This window comes from Lissotriton vulgaris, chromosome 1_1 (assembly GCF_964263255.1).
Source record: "Lissotriton vulgaris chromosome 1_1, aLisVul1.2, whole genome shotgun sequence".
NCBI classification, from domain to species: domain Eukaryota; kingdom Metazoa; phylum Chordata; class Amphibia; order Caudata; family Salamandridae; genus Lissotriton; species Lissotriton vulgaris.
In genome coordinates, this window is record NC_141685.1 from 1,818,698,083 (window position 1) to 1,818,717,010 (window position 18,928).

An 18,928-nucleotide genomic window follows, 5' to 3' on the forward strand; every position below is an offset into this window, starting at 1 on the left:
GTGCATGGGCCTAGTCTTTCTGTGGGTTGTCTTGAATTTAAACATCATGGAGGGGCTGGATGGCTTGGGATTGTGCTGATTTTTCTGTGATTTTCGTTTTTTTGGCCTGTTGTGGCCTTTTCACCAGGGGTAGTGAGTGTTGCATGGGCCTAGTCTTTTTGTGGGTTTTCTTGAATTTAAACATGGAGGGGCTGGATGGCTTGGGATTGTGCTGATTTTTCTGTGATTTTCGTTTTTTTGGCCTGTTGTGGACAGGCCATGTGGTTGGGGGCCATTTTGAGTGCTGCTACAGGCCCTGGCCATGTGCTGGGAGGGAGGGGGCCATTTTGAATGCAGGCAGTGTTCGCAGGCCTGCACCCATTTTGCCTAGTTTTCATCCATTATGCCCAGGGGTAGTGAGTGGTGCATGGGCCTAGTCTTTCTGTGGGTTATCTTGAATTTAAACATCATGGAGGGGCTGGATGGCTTGGGATTGTGCAGATTTTTCTGTGATTTTCGTTCTTTTGGCCTGTTGTGGCCTTTTCACCAGGGGTAGTGAGTGGTGCATGTGCCTAGTCTTTCTGTGGGTTGTCTTGAATTTAAACATCATGGAGGGGCTGGATGGCTTGGGATTGTGCAGATTTTTCTGTGATTTTCGTTTTTTGGCCTGTTGTTGTGGCCTTTTCACCAGGGGTAGTGACTAGTGAGTGTTGCATGGGCCTAGTCTTTCTGTGGGGTGTCTTGAATTTAAACATCATGGAGGGCTTGGGATTGTGCTGATTTTTCTGGTTTTTTTCAAATTTTTTTGGGGTGTATAACTGAACTGATGTTCCTCTGTCTTCCATTGCTTTTAGGTGCACAAGACTCAAGAGAACCACCAGTGCCAGGAAGAAGTCCTGCAGCGGTGTGTGTGTGCAGCATAACGTCACGCGACGTCACGTCTGGCCACAGACAACTCTGCAACTCGTGCAACTGCGGCCTGCTGTTCTGACCTGCTCTGAAGAAGATGGCCCCAAAAAAAAGAAGAAGCAAGTTACCAAGGAGGCTGGTGTGCCAGCCGCCGCGTTTTTTCGGAGTAAAAAAAAAAGTACGCCTGCAGCAGCAGCAGGATCTGCTGGGGACCAAGCTGGGAGCAGCACCCCCGCTCCATTGGGCTCAGTGCCTCCACCACCACCACCACGCCAACTTAAGTCAAAGCCCTTGAGTGCTGCACAGGCAGTCAGTGTACTTCTTCAATCACCATCGACCAGTGATGTTGGCTCATCGCAAGAAAGTAGCAGCAATGTCCCTGAATCAACACAGGTTGTTGTAACTCATCAACCACAGCTGCAACAACAACCACATGTGCAAGTACAAGCCCAAGTACATGTGGAAGGAGAGGCAGCGCAAGGAGATGCACAAGCAGAGGTGCATTGAGGGTCACAAGTGCCCACAATAGTTGTTCCTCGAAAAGTAGGGGCACATCAGGAAATCGACAATCAAACCGAGGTATCATTTGAGGAAGCCACTCCTCCTGATGATCATTCATTGTCTTCCACATCCCTAGCAAGGAAAAGATCAAGGGGGGTGTCTACATCTTCTTCAAGCCCACCTCCTTCTGATGATATGGATCAAACTTGGGAACCACCACTGTAGTCTGAGAGTGAGGCACACCATGATCTGACAAAGGTATCTAAGCGTAAAAGGAAGGTCGTCGAAAAACTCATAGCTATGGAGTGTGATGAGGCTCAACAAGAAGTGACGGATACTGCTGCTGATGAAGCCTCTCACGACGACGAGCCAGTCATCATAAAGGTCACTGCAGCCCCAGCGGGCATGCAGCAAAAAGACATATTGACCCTAGCCCGAGAAGCTGCTGCGCGTGATGATGTTGTCAACGAGGAGGCAATGGAAGAAACACCACAATCATTGGAGTTAACTAGTACACCATCACCTATCGCTTCCATATTTCTTAGTCGCCAGAAGGGACCTCCATCCACCTCGACCTCAATTAGTGGTGGTGAAAGTGCAAAACGTACTGAAGTTCGGCAATCCACATCCTCCACTTCATCTGGCATTAGCAGCAGGACCACCACCACCAGTATCGCCGCCTCCTCCGGCCCCCAAAGACATTTCAAGTCCGCAGTTTGGGACTTCTTTAGTGTTTCCACAAAAAAGGAAAACGTCGCCATTTGTAGCATTTGTAAGTTTGCAGTTAGTCATGGTAAGTTTGGTTCTAACTATGGTACCGGAGGCCAGAGAGGTCATCTTGAAAGAAAGCATGCTGTCCAATGGTTTGCGCACCTACAGGCGATCAAGGAAGCCCGAATTGCACGTAATGCTGTTTCATCTGATGATGACGAGGAGGAAGAAGACGTGTCAAACACTTCACTTACACCCAATACCCCTGTCAGCAGCACACCCCATGTGAGCCACACTAAGAGTGTGGGAGAGAGTGAGACACCAATGCGCAAAAGTTCATCAGCGAGCGTAACTGGGTCGAAGATATCATCATCATCCCGTAAATGCTTGGTCCAGGGCAACATTAAAAATATGTTGTTTACAGAAGCGCAATATGAACGCAACCACCCACTGACGTGTCTGTATAACAATAAGCTGGCTAAAATGCTAGCTCTGGACCTTCTCCCTTTTTCTTTTGTAGAAGGGGTTGGTTTTCTAGAATTAGTGGCAGCGCTCTGCCCTAAATGGAAGGTTGCTAGCCGGTTCTATTTTGCCAGAGTTGCGGTTCCAGCACTACATGAAGATGTGCTGGAGGTGATTGGGGCAGCTTTGCAGAAGAGTGCTGTTCACACTATACATCTGACAACAGACATGTGGACCAGTGGCGCAGGCGCTGATTACATGTGCATCACTGCACACTGGGTCTCTTTTTCAGGGGTTAAAGCAAAGCTAAAGGCAGGTGTTGACCTGGACCAAGTTTTCAAAGCTGCTCGGAAACATGCAACACTAGCCATGTTTGGTTTGGAGAAACGTCACACAGCACAAAACATTTTGTATGAGTTTAACACAAAGGTCCTTGACTGGCTGTCCCCAAAAAAACGCCAGATTGGTTATTTTTCCATGGATAATGGCACCAATGTAGTTAAGGCCATGGAGCTGGGTCACTATTTCAGAGTGCCGTGTTTGGCGCACTGTATAAACCTGGTTGTCAAAAAATTCTTGAGTGATAAAGAGAGTCCAGCGTACGAGGTAGTGGAGACCTGCCGAAAAATGTGCAACCATTTCAGCCATTCTTTTAAGGCCCGGAAGCATCTGAGGAGCCTGCTACATGACCGTCGAATGCCAGTGAAAGCACTCATCCAGGAGGTGGTAACACGTTGGAACTCAACCTTCTACATGCTTGAGCATCTGTATGAGCAGTATACGGTACTCAATCAATATTTCTTAACACAGGGTACAGCTCAGAAGGACCTGAGGATGGGTGCGGAGCAATGGCACATAGTTAAAAGCCTGACGCGCATGCTTCGTCCTTTTGAGGTCTTCACGCGTGCAGTCAGCAAGTAGGACTGTAATTTGGGAAAAGCTATCCCATTGTTGTACATGCTGGAGCACCAACTGAAGGAGGTGTGTTCTGTGTTTCAAAAAGATGAAAAAAACAAAGACCCTTTTTTTTTGGCGGAGCAATTATTAGAGCGCCTACGTGGTAATGAACGTCTTAAAATGATCCACTCAGAACAGCATTACATTTGTGCTACTATTCTGGATCCACGCTACAAAAAGGCGCTGGCAGGCCAAGCATTCTTTCCTTTTGATGATGAACATGTTCCAAAGTACAAACGTTGGCTAGCCTTGTCAGCCAAGAGGTTTGAAAGAGAACGACAGAAAATCGAAGGAAAAGTCCGTACATCAGCATCAGCAGGCCATCCCCAGTCAAAACAATCCACTTCTGCACCTGTGGCTGTGGCACAAGTGACCTCTCAGCCGTTAAAGACACCGGCAACCGGATCATCTGCACCAGACACAACAGAAACATTGGAGGCTGAAGAGGATTGGCTAGCTCGGCTTGGGTTTGGTTCTCAAAAGGTCACAGGCACAGCAACAGCTAAGCAAAGTGGAGGAACCTTGGATGAGGACCTTGAGTCGATGGTGAAGGACTATCTGAATGACTCATCAGAGGTCTATGTTAATGCTGACCCACTGGCGTATTGGCATGGGAAAAAAGAATTGTGGCCACAGCTCTCCAACCTGGCTTTAAACTACTTGTCTTGCCCACTCACAAGTGTGTCTTCTGAACGTGTTTTCAGTGCTGCTGGTGCCATTGTAACTCCCAAACGGAGCCGCCTCTCGCCCAAAAATGTGGAGAGGTTAACAAAGATCAAGATGAATCAGCACCTCATACCACCAGATTACAGAGTACGAGAAAGCGCGCCGGTTGAAGACGAGGTGGACAGCAACGTAGATGAGGGAATTTCTACTCTGTCAGGTGACACTGAGCTCACCCTGCCTGAATTCGCAGAGTATGAAGACGAAGCCTAATTCTTATTCCTGGACCTTAACACCGAGCCCTGAAAATGAGACAATGAATCAATAACTTTCTTTTTCGTCCTTATTCACTTTCATTCCTATGTGTCTGTCTTTCTTTGTTGTGCACAGTTAATGTAATTCAAACTTTAATCACCTAATCACAAAAACAAGCCCATCAGCAGAACTGTCTTCACTTGTTTGCTTATTGATTCGAAGGTGCCACAGTCTGCATTCCTCAGGTTCACAAGTTCAGAAGAACATGCTCCTCTATCCTCCTCCTCCAGACTCCTATTTCCATCAAAGCAGAGGGCTGGATTACGCCCAATGAAGAAAGACTCAGCACTTGTGGGGGTGTTCTACTTCTTTGCGGGTGAGTTGGCGGCTCTGGGGCCATTGCTGGCAAGCTCCAATACCGGATAAAAGTGGTTTGGACCAAATCTGAGTCGGAATTTTTTTTGTGTTTTTGCTGACTTGCTTGCCTTTGAGGTGCTCTTTGGGGGGTTCCGGCTGTTTGTGGGTGAGTTTCGGGGTCTGGGAGCACTGCTGGGACAGTCTAATTTTGATTGCATTTGCTTTTCAGGAAATCCGTTGTGGTAAACCGGAGTTATGGCCTAGCTACACAGCGTGTTTGGACCGAAGGCCGAGAAATATTGTAAGTATGAGATTTTGCTTTTGGGCTGTTTGGGGGTGTTGTGCTTTTTGGCGGGAGGGTTGGCGGGTCTTGGGGCATTCCTGGAAAGGTCTAATACCGGATAGAAGTGGTTGGGACAAAATCCACGCTGATTTTTTTGTTGCTATTTCTGACATTTTGCTCAATGTAGCGTTTTCGGGGGCCTGTTTGGGGGTCTTCCTGGTGTTTGTGGGTGGGTTTCGGGGTCTGGGAGCACTGCTGGGTATGGATACTTTACTTTGCAAGAGGTTTGAAGCAAATCCATGGTGGCAGAGGGGAGTTAGGGCCTAGCTGCAGAGCGCGCGCGGAGTGATTTGGGAAATTTGTGAAAAATTGACTAAGTCCCCATTTTTGTACTTTTGCTCTTTGGCTGTTTGGGGGTCTTCTACTCGTTTTCTCCTGGGTTGAAGGCTCTGGGGCCATTGCTGGGAAGCTCTAATACCGGATAAAAGTGGTTTGGACCAAATCGGAGGCGGAATTTTTTGTGTGTTTTTGCTGACTTGCTTGCCTTTGAGGAGCTCTTTGGGGGGGTTCCGGCTGTTTGTGGGTGAGTTTCAGGGTCTGGGAGCACTGCTGGGACATAATCTTGATTGCATTTGCTTTTCAGGAAATCCGTGGTGGTAAACCGGAGTTATTGCCTAGCTACACAGCGCGTTTGGACCGAAGGCCGAGAAATATCGTAAGTATGAGATTTTGCTTTTGGGCTGTTTGGGGGTGTTGTGCTTTTTGGCGGGTGGGTTGGCGGGTCTTGGGGCATTCCTGGGAAGGTCTAATACCGGACAGAAGTGGTTGGGACAAAATCCACCCTGATTTTTTTTGTTGCTTTTTCTGACATTTTGCTCAATGTAGCGTTTTCGGGGGCCTGTTTGGGGGGCTTCCTGGTGTTTGTGGGTGGGTTTCGGGGTCTGGGAGCACTGCTGGGACACTCTAATCTTGATTGCATTTGCTTTTCAGGAAATCCGTGGTGGTAAACTGGAGTTATGGCCTATCTACACAGCGCGGTTGGACCGAAGGCCGAGAAATATTGTAAATATGAGATTTTGCTTTTGGGCTGTTTGGGGGTGTTGTGCTTTTTGGTGGGTTGGTTGGCGGGTCTTGGGGCATTCCTGGGAAGGTCTAATACCGGATAGAAGTGGTTGGGATAAAATCCAACCTGATTTTTTTGTTGCTATTTCTGACATTTTGCTCAATGTAGCGTTTTCGGGGGCCTGTTTGGGGGGCTTCCTGGTGTTTGTAGGTGGGTTTCGGGGTCTGGGAGCACTGCTGGGTATGGATACTTTACTTTGCAAGAGGTTTGAAGCAAATCCATGGTGGCAGAGGGGAGTTAGGGCCTAGCTGCAGAGCGCGTGCGGAGTGATTTGGGAAATTGGCAAAAAAATGACTAAGTCCCCATTTTTGTACTTTTGCTCTTTGGCTGTTTGGGGGTCTTCTACTCGTTTTCTCCTGGGTTGACGGCTCTGGGGCCATTGCTGGGAAGCTCTAATACCGGATAAAAGTGGTTTGGACCAAATCGGAGGCAGAATTTGTTTGTGTTTTTGCTGACTTGCTTGCCTTTGAGGAGCTCTTTGGGGGGGGTTCCAGCTGTTTGTGGGTGAGTTTTGGGGTCTGGGAGCACTGCTGGGACAGAAGTGGTTGGGAGAAAATCCACGCTGATTTTTTTTGTTGCTATTTCTGACATTTTGCTCAATGTAGCGTTTTCGGGGGCCTGTTTGGGGGGCTTCCTGGTGTTTGTGGGTGGGTTTCGGGGTCTGGGAGCACTGCTGGGACACTCTAATCTTGATTGCATTTGCTTTTCAGGAAATCCGTGGTGGTAAACCGGAGTTATTGCCTAGCTACACAGCGCGTTTGGACCGAAGGCCGAGAAATATTGTAAGTATGAGATTTTGCTTTTGGGCTGTTTGGGGGTGTTGTGCTTTTTGGCGGGTGGGTTGGCGGGTCTTGAGCAGAAAGTTGTCACAGTACAAGTACCAATTTGAAAGCACAGTACATAACTATTGAGGACAGTATCTATGTAACCTCCGACTTCTTCATCCTTGCTCTAACATTAGTGGGAGTTTAAGGAACAAATTCTACGAGCACTATGGACTTCCATTACAGTCGACTATGACAGTACACCAGTCTTATTCTTCTTCTTCTCTCTTGTTTAGGAAAATTGGCACGTTATCTTATGCAAGCCGGCATAATGCCAGCGCAGTGAACTTCCACCCGAGAAAAACAGACGCACACCATAGTGAGTGAGACAGACTTGCGTTACTGTAACGGTCCAGTACATGCAGGTGGTGAAGCTCTTACTTTTCTATTACGGGTGGCACTGAGAATACTCTGTTAAAAGGGCTACTGCTTAATTAATTTAGCTTTCACCCTACAGTGCAAATGAGTATTAGAAAAGGAAAATGAAGAAGCTAAATAATCTGATTATCTATCACTTCACATGGGATGTATTTGATGACATATGGGATGACTTTAGGTGCTTTGCTTATTATTGAGTGAACAGTGATACACCCACACATGAATGACGTACTACTACTAACCTAAAGTTATTAAGAGAGGTATGGAGTGTCCACCGTAATAACCGAATATATGCTGTGCTTGCAGTTGCAATACAAACTACTGCTACTATTCATGGTAGTATTTTGACAACATTACAACTTCTTTTCCTTGCCTTTCCTACACTGGAACGGACTTGCGGGTGCGGTGTTAAATGCTCTTCAAAGTAACACTTAGTTAATCCAGTGACCGTCTACTCTCTCTAGATACACATATGCTATCTAAGAGTCAGATAGTACCATGAATGATCCAGGCATCCATCCATTCAAAGTATATGCACACATACAGTTTCTGTTTCACCCACACAGGCTGTTCTCCTTCCACCCATCCTTGCTTCATCATTCACCCAGCCATGCACCATACCATATTCTTTCCTTCCCAGCCACCTCGGGGACCAAGCAAACACATATCATTCTTCTTTGCCAGTCATCATTACATTTCTCGTCCTTACTTACACCCTTCTTTCGCTTTTCGTTCATCCCATCCATCAAGTTCATCTCATATCTGATTGGGATTCTTCTCGCCAAAAACTTCACAGCTAAGTCGAAGTACATTTAGAGGAGGCTACTACCTGGTTGATTTATAATACACCCGTGCAGAAAGCACACTCTGCAGTCTTCAATCTCTATGAGTAAGGAATATATAGCTTACCTCTGCCCGCCACCACCGTGTCATCCCCCACAGAATTGTCCGGCACTTCCACCGCCTCCTCCCCAGAGTTGTCCTCCTTGTCCAATAACACCACCACCTCCGCGCTGGCCCCGCCTCCAGATGTTCCACCTACAAAGTACATTTAATAATGTTAGAATACACCACTCACTACTATATAATATTTGGTCTAGGAGTAAGAAAGAAATGTGAAAAAAAACAGTACATAATTTAATAATTTGTGACTGTGTGCTATAAAGTAAAAATGTCCCTTTTTCCAGGGAAGGCTGTTGTCTTGCTGCACTTTTTGGCACAACTGATGAATGCTTGCTTTTTATTTTTAACACGAACCACTTTTTCTCCTAACAGACAGAAGCTTGACTTCTAAGAACACGAGCAGGATCAAGTTCAAACCAGGTGAGAGCTCGGCTCGACCACAAGAAATGTGTCCAATTAATCGTCAGCACTAAGCACTTTTCCATTTTCAGTTAAACGTTTACTTTTATGACAAACTTGATTTTAATAAATGTGTTTACTTTTAATAAAAGCTTTTAAACTTAAATAGACTCTGTGGTTTTTGGTCCTCCAGACTAGAGTGGATGAGCTAAAGGTTTTGCAATTTTTGCATGCATGAGTCCGTGCCTCTGACATCATTGGGGAATAATCATAATCATCGGTGACTTTGGGAGCTAAATGACTCTGACACACTATCTAGTCAGTAAGGAGATTGGGGGTTCAACTACAAAGTCTGTTATCACTGAGGTATGTGGAAAGTCTAACAGCACCTATTATAATTGATAAGCTAAGCAATGCATTATTTAGTGTCCATAGTTCTGTTTCTGCAGATTTGTCCCTGCAACAGTAGTAGAATGGATTGTCCTCCTATCCAAACCAAACGTAAAGTAGTATCTTATTCTTTCTTGGAGCTCATTCACCTTTTTATTGTTGGCAATTGTCAAAGCATAAACATTTAGAAGACTTGAAAAGACATTATGGACAATCCCAGAGGACTGCACTCTGTGCATAGAGCTATTGCTGACTAGAATGGGAGTCCAATGGAATTGCCAAATGTGCAATCTTAGTTAGCTACACAGACAGACTAATAAGAATAATCTAGTAATACCACATGGAGTCATAGTCGAGGCAGGATAAGAATTTAGATCCAGTCTACAAGAATATCAAAGACGATTTAGAAAAAATCGAATGAGAAACGCTGGGAAAAAATAAGTAATCTATATTAAAATTAAAACTTACTGGGGCCAGCAAAGGAGCCCTCGCCTGCCCGATCCTGGCCTGCATCCTCAACAGCACCCTCCTCCTCCTCCTCCTCCTGTGTCCTCCTCTTGCCCCTGGGGGAAGCTGATGTACAACATGAAAGAAAGAAAAACAGAAAACATGGATGATATTTGTCAACCAAAATCAAACATTTCAAAAGAACTAACAAAATATTTTGGCGAAATAGCAAATAGACAACTATTCAACTGGATATATTATTGACCAATCTCATGTGGTCTACTACGTTATTAGTATTGCTTGATTTGCAGACCGTCGAATTGTAAACTTCTTATGTAACTCACTACACAAAGTACTAAAACGGTTTGCCTAGGATTGGCAGGCAGCAGTCCGCAGCACGCGAAGTGACAGCCAAAGTCCACCGTGATTGCAGATCAGCGACAACACTAAAGTTTGCTACTACATTAACCAGTCATTAAAATACTCAAGCTATCAATCCACCACCACTATTTCTTCTTATCGCCATGTGTACAAAGGAAGGACTGGACTTGAGTCTATAGGGGCTGATTTAGAAGCCCCTTGAGGCTCTTTTGTTCTATTGTTACGTGACTTTTGTGACGCAGCGGCAGCACAAAAGAGGCGCAATGGTGCAGCGTATATTAACAACGTGACGCATATGGGAGATGCATCACGTTGTAAAGCCCTGCACCATCAGGGGGTGTTCCGGCGCAAGGGAGGGCGTTCCTGCGCAGGAACGCATCCTAAAAGTGGCTGAGGGAAATCTACAAGATTTCAATCACTCACTTTAACGACAATGATGCGTGACTCAAACCCTGCGCCTGCTTGAAGCAGACGTACGGCTTGACGCAGCTTTGGGGAGATAGGGCACCCCAGAGCATTGATGGAGCTGCGCCATCGTTGCGACGCAACTCCAGCAATGCGCCGCCCTTACGGCACAGATGCGTAACGCTTTGGTGACGTTTTGGGCCCATGGTGCGCCGCATTGTAAATACGGCGCACCATGGGTGATAGTGGCGTGGCGCACAATTACTTGCGCATCCCTGCTACTTTGCAGGGATGCGCCGGTAATTAAACATCTGAACCTTAGTGTGTAGCATTACGCAGTTCTTCAAACTACACTCGTACATAATTTCACTGGCCAATGAAATGAACACAAAATCGGACACAAATAAGCATAGTACCAACACTACTGAGAAGGAGAGCAGTGCACCTGAAATGCACAGAAGATTTTGAAATATAATATACCTACAATGTAATGAGCAGCATTATTGCTCTTGGTAAAAAAAAAAAATTGCAATATAATAACACAGCAGGAGAAAACAGAGTAGTAAAGAAATAGCTACTACTACTACTCACCAAGCCCGGGGATCTCGAGGCCAAGCAGGTCGAGCAGATCTCGTTCACGGGTCAGGACATCCGTCCAGCGGTGGGTGGCCTGGCTGTAGGTGCGCCGGACCCGATAGTGGTGGTACATGGCCCGGCACACCTTATCCCACCGCTTCCGGCGATCCCGCATCCCGTACCCGCCTCCGATCTTGCCGCCTGCCATTATGGTCCTGGGGAGGTGGCGCTGTACATAGAACAGTAGTGCGCCCACCTCCTCCGGGCTGAAAATCTCCCGGGGTGCGACTGTCTCCCCCCTCAAACGCCCACACGGGAGCCGGGCACGGGGTGCGGGACCCTTCCCCTTCTCGGGATGCTTCCCGGCTCCCTTCACCATGGTCTGGGCGGAAAGGAATAAAGAAAATAGAATAGGGAAGAGAAGAAAAGAAATGATTTTACAAAAGTAGTTTAAAATTAACAAAAAGTAGCAGTAAACACAAAAATATAGGGCTAGAAAAATAGAGGGGTAGATAATAAGTAAAATAGATCAAAAAAAACTTCAAACAAGCAAAGGATGGCACAGATTTAGAGAGGATACAAGAAGCATGCCCAGAACCATAGCAATGAATGAGAAACAAGATGGCCGCGCCCGTTCACGACCGCGCGGGTAAGTTCGCGCGAGATGTTCCTCGCGAACACTCGCGAAATTGTACTTGCAAGCCGCACACTTTGCGAGATTACACTTCGCGCCCGGAAACGGAAATACGTCATGCAAACAAGATGGCCGCGCCCTTGAACGACCGCGAGGGTAACTTCGCACCTTGCGCTACAAGCGGCTCGCGAAAACGCACAAAACCTTGCGAACTAACACGCCGCAAAAAAAGAAATCGCATATTTGCACGAATTCGCGGCTTCCAAATCCGATCTCGCTCGTGTTCGCGCCCCGCGAAATTGCAGAAAAACGAGTTTTGCAAAACTGAAAGCAATCGGCAGGTGCAAGAGTTCAAACTCATTAGTAACAATTCACTGTAGTGCTTCCTGACTGGGGCCCCTCCAGAGTTCAGTTGCTAGTTGCACCAATTGTATGACCCTGCTCTGACCCTCACAGCAGGCTCATAGAATAGCTAGAAGTAGGCCACAAAGGTCCTGGAAAAAAAAATTGCACTGCAACAGAAAGCAAATTACTGATAAGGAAGCAGGTGCCAGACCTGGAATTCTAAAACAGTGACACATTAATAAACTAACCCCAAATTAATTCATGTCAGTTGAAGCAGGGCAGGTGTGCTTGCTTATCCCCCCCATCATCTACAGTGATGATGAACCAGAGGGTGGCATTGATGTAACAGAGGGTGGCATGGATCAAAGAGAGGGTGGCAGTGGTGAAACAGAGGGTGCTGGGAGGCTGTGATGATGAACCAGACGTAGAAACAACATAGTCGCGACCGTTGCGAGCCGACAAGTAAGTTCGCAATTGCGAACTAGTACCAAATCCTCGCGAACTGGCAGAAACCCTTGCGAACACAAAAAAAAAATCTGCGAGAATTCGCAGATTTTGCGGATTGCGAGTTTGCAAATTCGCAAAATTCGCAAACGCCAGATTCGCAAAATTCGCCCTTGCTTAATTCCTCTATGCATGTGTCGTTCCTGAAACAGTAGAACTAGTGGGCCCATGGATAAATAAGAATAGAAGTGGCGATAGGGGGCAGCCCTGTCTGGTTCCTCGTGTTAACGTGAAGGGGCGAGATATTGTACCGTTGATGCGGATTCTGGCCGAAGGGGCAGTGTATAGAAGGGATGAGAGATCAATAAATCCCCTAGGCATGCCCAACCTACACAATACAGATAATAAAAATGTCCACTCCAAGGAGTCAAAGGCTTTCTCCGTTTCTAATAGGACCGACTTCAGCTCAACTAAAGCAATATCCTGAGAAGAGATGAGCCTGAGGGCATACATATGTAGAAATATATTTAAAACAGTTTGTCCTTTAAAAAAAAATTAGGATTAGGTATAGGAAACATAGCAATAAATATCAAGACACTTATTAGGGTATAAAAAAATGGTGATTCATGCAAGGTGATCAAATCACAGTTCCGGAAATCTAACTGAGTTTTAGGACAAAACCTTGCAGCATTAGAGTTGTTTTTTTTAAACTTTATTTACCAGTTTCATCAATATAACATTGCATCTACAAATGATGATATGTATATAGGATGACATTTAGCAATGTATCAACAATTAGAAATTCTCGCCGGTTCCTAACTTTAACCACAACAATACCATTATTCGTAAATCAATGTAAAAAAAAACAGTATATAAGCAACACTCCAATCTGTCCCAGATCTGTGTCCTTTGTGTGGGAGGCTGACCCCAATAATGCACGCAATGAGATTGCATCTAGAAAAATACAATCTAATTTCCATTTAATACCCACGATACCCTCTCAAGCAACTCCAGTCGGTACAAGCCCCCGCTCAGTTAGTGTGGCAGAGCGTGATTGCGTTATTGACGTGTAGTGTTTGAGCGGGCCCCATATATCTCTGGGGCGGGATGTTCTGGGGAGGGTAGTGGAATATAAATCGTGGTTAGTATTGCAATAAGCTAAACTGTTGAGCCATTCCTTAAGTGTTGGAGCATTTTTGCATCCCCACCTAAGGGCAATTTCTCTTTTGGCCAAGAGTAATCCGATTGAAGTGAATTTCCTACCTTTTTTAGGAATGTTAGTAACATAACCCAGTGGTGCCAACTCCGGATTGGGTTCGATGTCTAGATCTATCATTTCCCCAAGAGTTTGGAAAAATGCACCCCAATAGCTTCTTATTTTGCTGCAGTTCCAGGAGAGATGCACGTAATCTGCGTGTGGGGAATAACACTTTAAACAGCAGCGGGATTTATCTGGGTTTAATCTGTGTGTCAGCTCAGGGGTAATGTACACTCTCCGTAAAAATGAATCAGCTTGTGTCGGCTGTTCAAAGATACATCTTTGGTTTGAGTACACTATTCAGCCCATTGATCATCCGAGATGGTATGCCCTAGATCTGTCTCCCAGGCCAGCCTTATTTTGGAATCATTAATTGGGATTTTTTCCATCCATGTTTTGTACATTTTAGAGACTAACAGCTAGATTCATGAAGCATTTTTGTGGGCGCAAACGGTGCGAATCACAGAATTCGGCCGTTTGCACCCGCAAAAATGGCATTTGAAATTCATCATTGGGTCAGGTACTCACAATTTGAGAAATCGCAAAAAATTGCGATTTCTCAAATTGCGATCGCACTTAAGGATCGCATTTAAGGAATCTCTATTTGAGATTCCTTAAATGCTATTCATGACCAAATTAAAAATTGCAAATTCGCTATTTTATTCCCGCTATTTACCGCAAAGTCAGACTTCGTGGTAAATAGCGAAAACTGAGAAAAATGCACTTTTGTGCATTTATCTTAGTTGTATGTTACACACACACATGTCCTTTGGACAAGTGTGTGCGCAACATGAGTCTAATTTACATTTCAGGGGTGCTTAAGGGTGTCCTGTGGACACCACTAGCACCCTTGAAATGGCATCCTTATTTGCTATTAGCAAATTGCTAATCGCAAATAAGGAATAACTCCCCATTCATTCCTATGGGCCTTTAGGCCCATAGGATTGAATGGGGAGTTATTCCTTACTTGCGATTAGCAATTTGCTAATCGCAAATAAGGAATGTGTAGGAATCGCATTTTATTTTGCGATTCCTACATGAATCCCGTTTTGCGAGTCTGTAATAGCGATTCCTTATTATTCGCTATTACAGACTCGCAAAACATGCCGATGATGAATCGGGCTGTAAGTGCTATCTAGAACGGTTGATAGAGAAATAAACGATTCTGGCTCAAGCAGGAATCCAGGGTTCAAAGCTCTCACCGCAGACCGCACACGATTTAGGACAAATTTGTCCATAAAGGAGGACTCACTGAAAATAACCACCTCCGAAACAGAGAAAATTTGCTCATCAATGTATAAATCCCCGACAGTGTGTAAATCGTATTTGGACAGTGCACGTTGAACAATCTTTTCCCCTGTGATGGGTATCCACTGATTGTTAGGGATTGGTAATCCAAGAGAATACAATATTCAGTAGCCCAAAACGCTCTGTAGTTTCTGCCGGGCCCAAACTTTAATCACCTAATCACAAAAACAAGCCCATCAGCAGAACTGTCTTCACTTGTTTGCTTATTGATTCGAAGGTGCCACAGTCTGCATTCCTCAGGTTCACAAGTTCAGAAGAACATGCTCCTCTATCCTCCTCCTCCAGACTCCTATTTCCATCAAAGCAGAGGGCTGGATTACGCCCAATGAAGAAAGACTCAGCACTTGTGGGGGTGTTCTACTTCTTTGCGGGTGAGTTGGCGGCTCTGGGGCCATTGCTGGCAAGCTCCAATACCGGATAAAAGTGGTTTGGACCAAATCTGAGTCGGAATTTTTTTTGTGTTTTTGCTGACTTGCTTGCCTTTGAGGTGCTCTTTGGGGGGTTCCGGCTGTTTGTGGGTGAGTTTCGGGGTCTGGGAGCACTGCTGGGACAGTCTAATTTTGATTGCATTTGCTTTTCAGGAAATCCGTTGTGGTAAACCGGAGTTATGGCCTAGCTACACAGCGTGTTTGGACCGAAGGCCGAGAAATATTGTAAGTATGAGATTTTGCTTTTGGGCTGTTTGGGGGTGTTGTGCTTTTTGGCGGGAGGGTTGGCGGGTCTTGGGGCATTCCTGGAAAGGTCTAATACCGGATAGAAGTGGTTGGGACAAAATCCACGCTGATTTTTTTGTTGCTATTTCTGACATTTTGCTCAATGTAGCGTTTTCGGGGGCCTGTTTGGGGGTCTTCCTGGTGTTTGTGGGTGGGTTTCAGGGTCTGGGAGCACTGCTGGGTATGGATACTTTACTTTGCAAGAGGTTTGAAGCAAATCCATGGTGGCAGAGGGGAGTTAGGGCCTAGCTGCAGAGCGCGCGCGGAGTGATTTGGGAAATTTGTGAAAAATTGACTAAGTCCCCATTTTTGTACTTTTGCTCTTTGGCTGTTTGGGGGTCTTCTACTCGTTTTCTCCTGGGTTGAAGGCTCTGGGGCCATTGCTGGGAAGCTCTAATACCGGATAAAAGTGGTTTGGACCAAATCGGAGGCGGAATTTTTTGTGTGTTTTTGCTGACTTGCTTGCCTTTGAGGAGCTCTTTGGGGGGGTTCCGGCTGTTTGTGGGTGAGTTTCAGGGTCTGGGAGCACTGCTGGGACATAATCTTGATTGCATTTGCTTTTCAGGAAATCCGTGGTGGTAAACCGGAGTTATTGCCTAGCTACACAGCGCGTTTGGACCGAAGGCCGAGAAATATCGTAAGTATGAGATTTTGCTTTTGGGCTGTTTGGGGGTGTTGTGCTTTTTGGCGGGTGGGTTGGCGGGTCTTGGGGCATTCCTGGGAAGGTCTAATACCGGACAGAAGTGGTTGGGACAAAATCCACCCTGATTTTTTTTGTTGCTTTTTCTGACATTTTGCTCAATGTAGCGTTTTCGGGGGCCTGTTTGGGGGGCTTCCTGGTGTTTGTGGGTGGGTTTCGGGGTCTGGGAGCACTGCTGGGACACTCTAATCTTGATTGCATTTGCTTTTCAGGAAATCCGTGGTGGTAAACTGGAGTTATGGCCTATCTACACAGCGCGGTTGGACCGAAGGCCGAGAAATATTGTAAATATGAGATTTTGCTTTTGGGCTGTTTGGGGGTGTTGTGCTTTTTGGTGGGTTGGTTGGCGGGTCTTGGGGCATTCCTGGGAAGGTCTAATACCGGATAGAAGTGGTTGGGATAAAATCCAACCTGATTTTTTTGTTGCTATTTCTGACATTTTGCTCAATGTAGCGTTTTCGGGGGCCTGTTTGGGGGGCTTCCTGGTGTTTGTAGGTGGGTTTCGGGGTCTGGGAGCACTGCTGGGTATGGATACTTTACTTTGCAAGAGGTTTGAAGCAAATCCATGGTGGCAGAGGGGAGTTAGGGCCTAGCTGCAGAGCGCGTGCGGAGTGATTTGGGAAATTGGCAAAAAAATGACTAAGTCCCCATTTTTGTACTTTTGCTCTTTGGCTGTTTGGGGGTCTTCTACTCGTTTTCTCCTGGGTTGACGGCTCTGGGGCCATTGCTGGGAAGCTCTAATACCGGATAAAAGTGGTTTGGACCAAATCGGAGGCAGAATTTGTTTGTGTTTTTGCTGACTTGCTTGCCTTTGAGGAGCTCTTTGGGGGGGGTTCCAGCTGTTTGTGGGTGAGTTTTGGGGTCTGGGAGCACTGCTGGGACAGAAGTGGTTGGGAGAAAATCCACGCTGATTTTTTTTGTTGCTATTTCTGACATTTTGCTCAATGTAGCGTTTTCGGGGGCCTGTTTGGGGGGCTTCCTGGTGTTTGTGGGTGGGTTTCGGGGTCTGGGAGCACTGCTGGGACACTCTAATCTTGATTGCATTTGCTTTTCAGGAAATCCGTGGTGGTAAACCGGAGTTATTGCCTAGCTACACAGCGCGTTTGGACCGAAGGCCGAGAAATATTGTAAGTATGAGATTTTGCTTTTGGGCTGTTTGGGGGTGTTGTGCTTTTTGGCGGGTGGGTTGGCGGGTCTTGAGCAGAAAGTTGTCACAGTACAAGTAGCAAATTGAAAGCACAGTACATAACTATTGAGGACAGTATCTATGTAACCTCCGACTTCTTCATCCTTGCTCTAACATTAGTGGGAGTTTAAGGAACAAATTCTACGAGCACTATGGACTTCCATTACAGTCGACTATGACAGTACACCAGTCTTATTCTTCTTCTTCTCTCTTGTTTAGGAAAATTGGCACGTTATCTTATGCAAGCCGGCATAATGCCAGCGCAGTGAACTTCCACCCGAGAAAAACAGACGCACACCATAGTGAGTGAGACAGACTTGCGTTACTGTAACGGTCCAGTACATGCAGGTGGTGAAGCTCTTACTTTTCTATTACGGGTGGCACTGAGAATACTCTGTTAAAAGGGCTACTGCTTAATTAATTTAGCTTTCACCCTACAGTGCAAATGAGTATTAGAAAAGGAAAATGAAGAAGCTAAATAATCTGATTATCTATCACTTCACATGGGATGTATTTGATGACATATGGGATGACTTTAGGTGCTTTGCTTATTATTGAGTGAACAGTGATACACCCACACATGAATGACGTACTACTACTAACCTAAAGTTATTAAGAGAGGTATGGAGTGTCCACCGTAATAACCGAATATATGCTGTGCTTGCAGTTGCAATACAAACTACTGCTACTATTCATGGTAGTATTTTGACAACATTACAACTTCTTTTCCTTGCCTTTCCTACACTGGAACGGACTTGCGGGTGCGGTGTTAAATGCTCTTCAAAGTAACACTTAGTTAATCCAGTGACCGTCTACTCTCTCTAGATACACATATGCTATCTAAGAGTCAGATAGTACCATGAATGATCCAGGCATCCATCCATTCAAAGTATATGCACACATACAGTTTCTGTTTCACCCACACAGGCTGTTCTCCTTCCACCCATCCTTGCTTCATCATTCACCCAGCCATGCACCATACCATATTCTTTCCTTCCCAGCCACCTCGGGGACCAAGCAAACACATATCATTCCTCGTCCTTACTTACACCCTTCTTTCGCTTTTCGTTCATCCCATCCATCAAGTTCATCTCATATCTGATTGGGATTCTTCTCGCCAAAAACTTCACAGCTAAGTCGAAGTACATTTAGAGGAGGCTACTACCTGGTTGATTTATAATACACCCGTGCAGAAAGCACACTCTGCAGTCTTCAATCTCTATGAGTAAGGAATATATAGCTTACCTCTGCCCGCCACCACCGTGTCATCCCCCACAGAATTGTCCGGCACTTCCACCGCCTCCTCCCCAGAGTTGTCCTCCTTGTCCAATAACACCACCACCTCCGCGCTGGCCCCGCCTCCAGATGTTCCACCTACAAAGTACATTTAATAATGTTAGAATACACCACTCACTACTATATAATATTTGGTCTAGG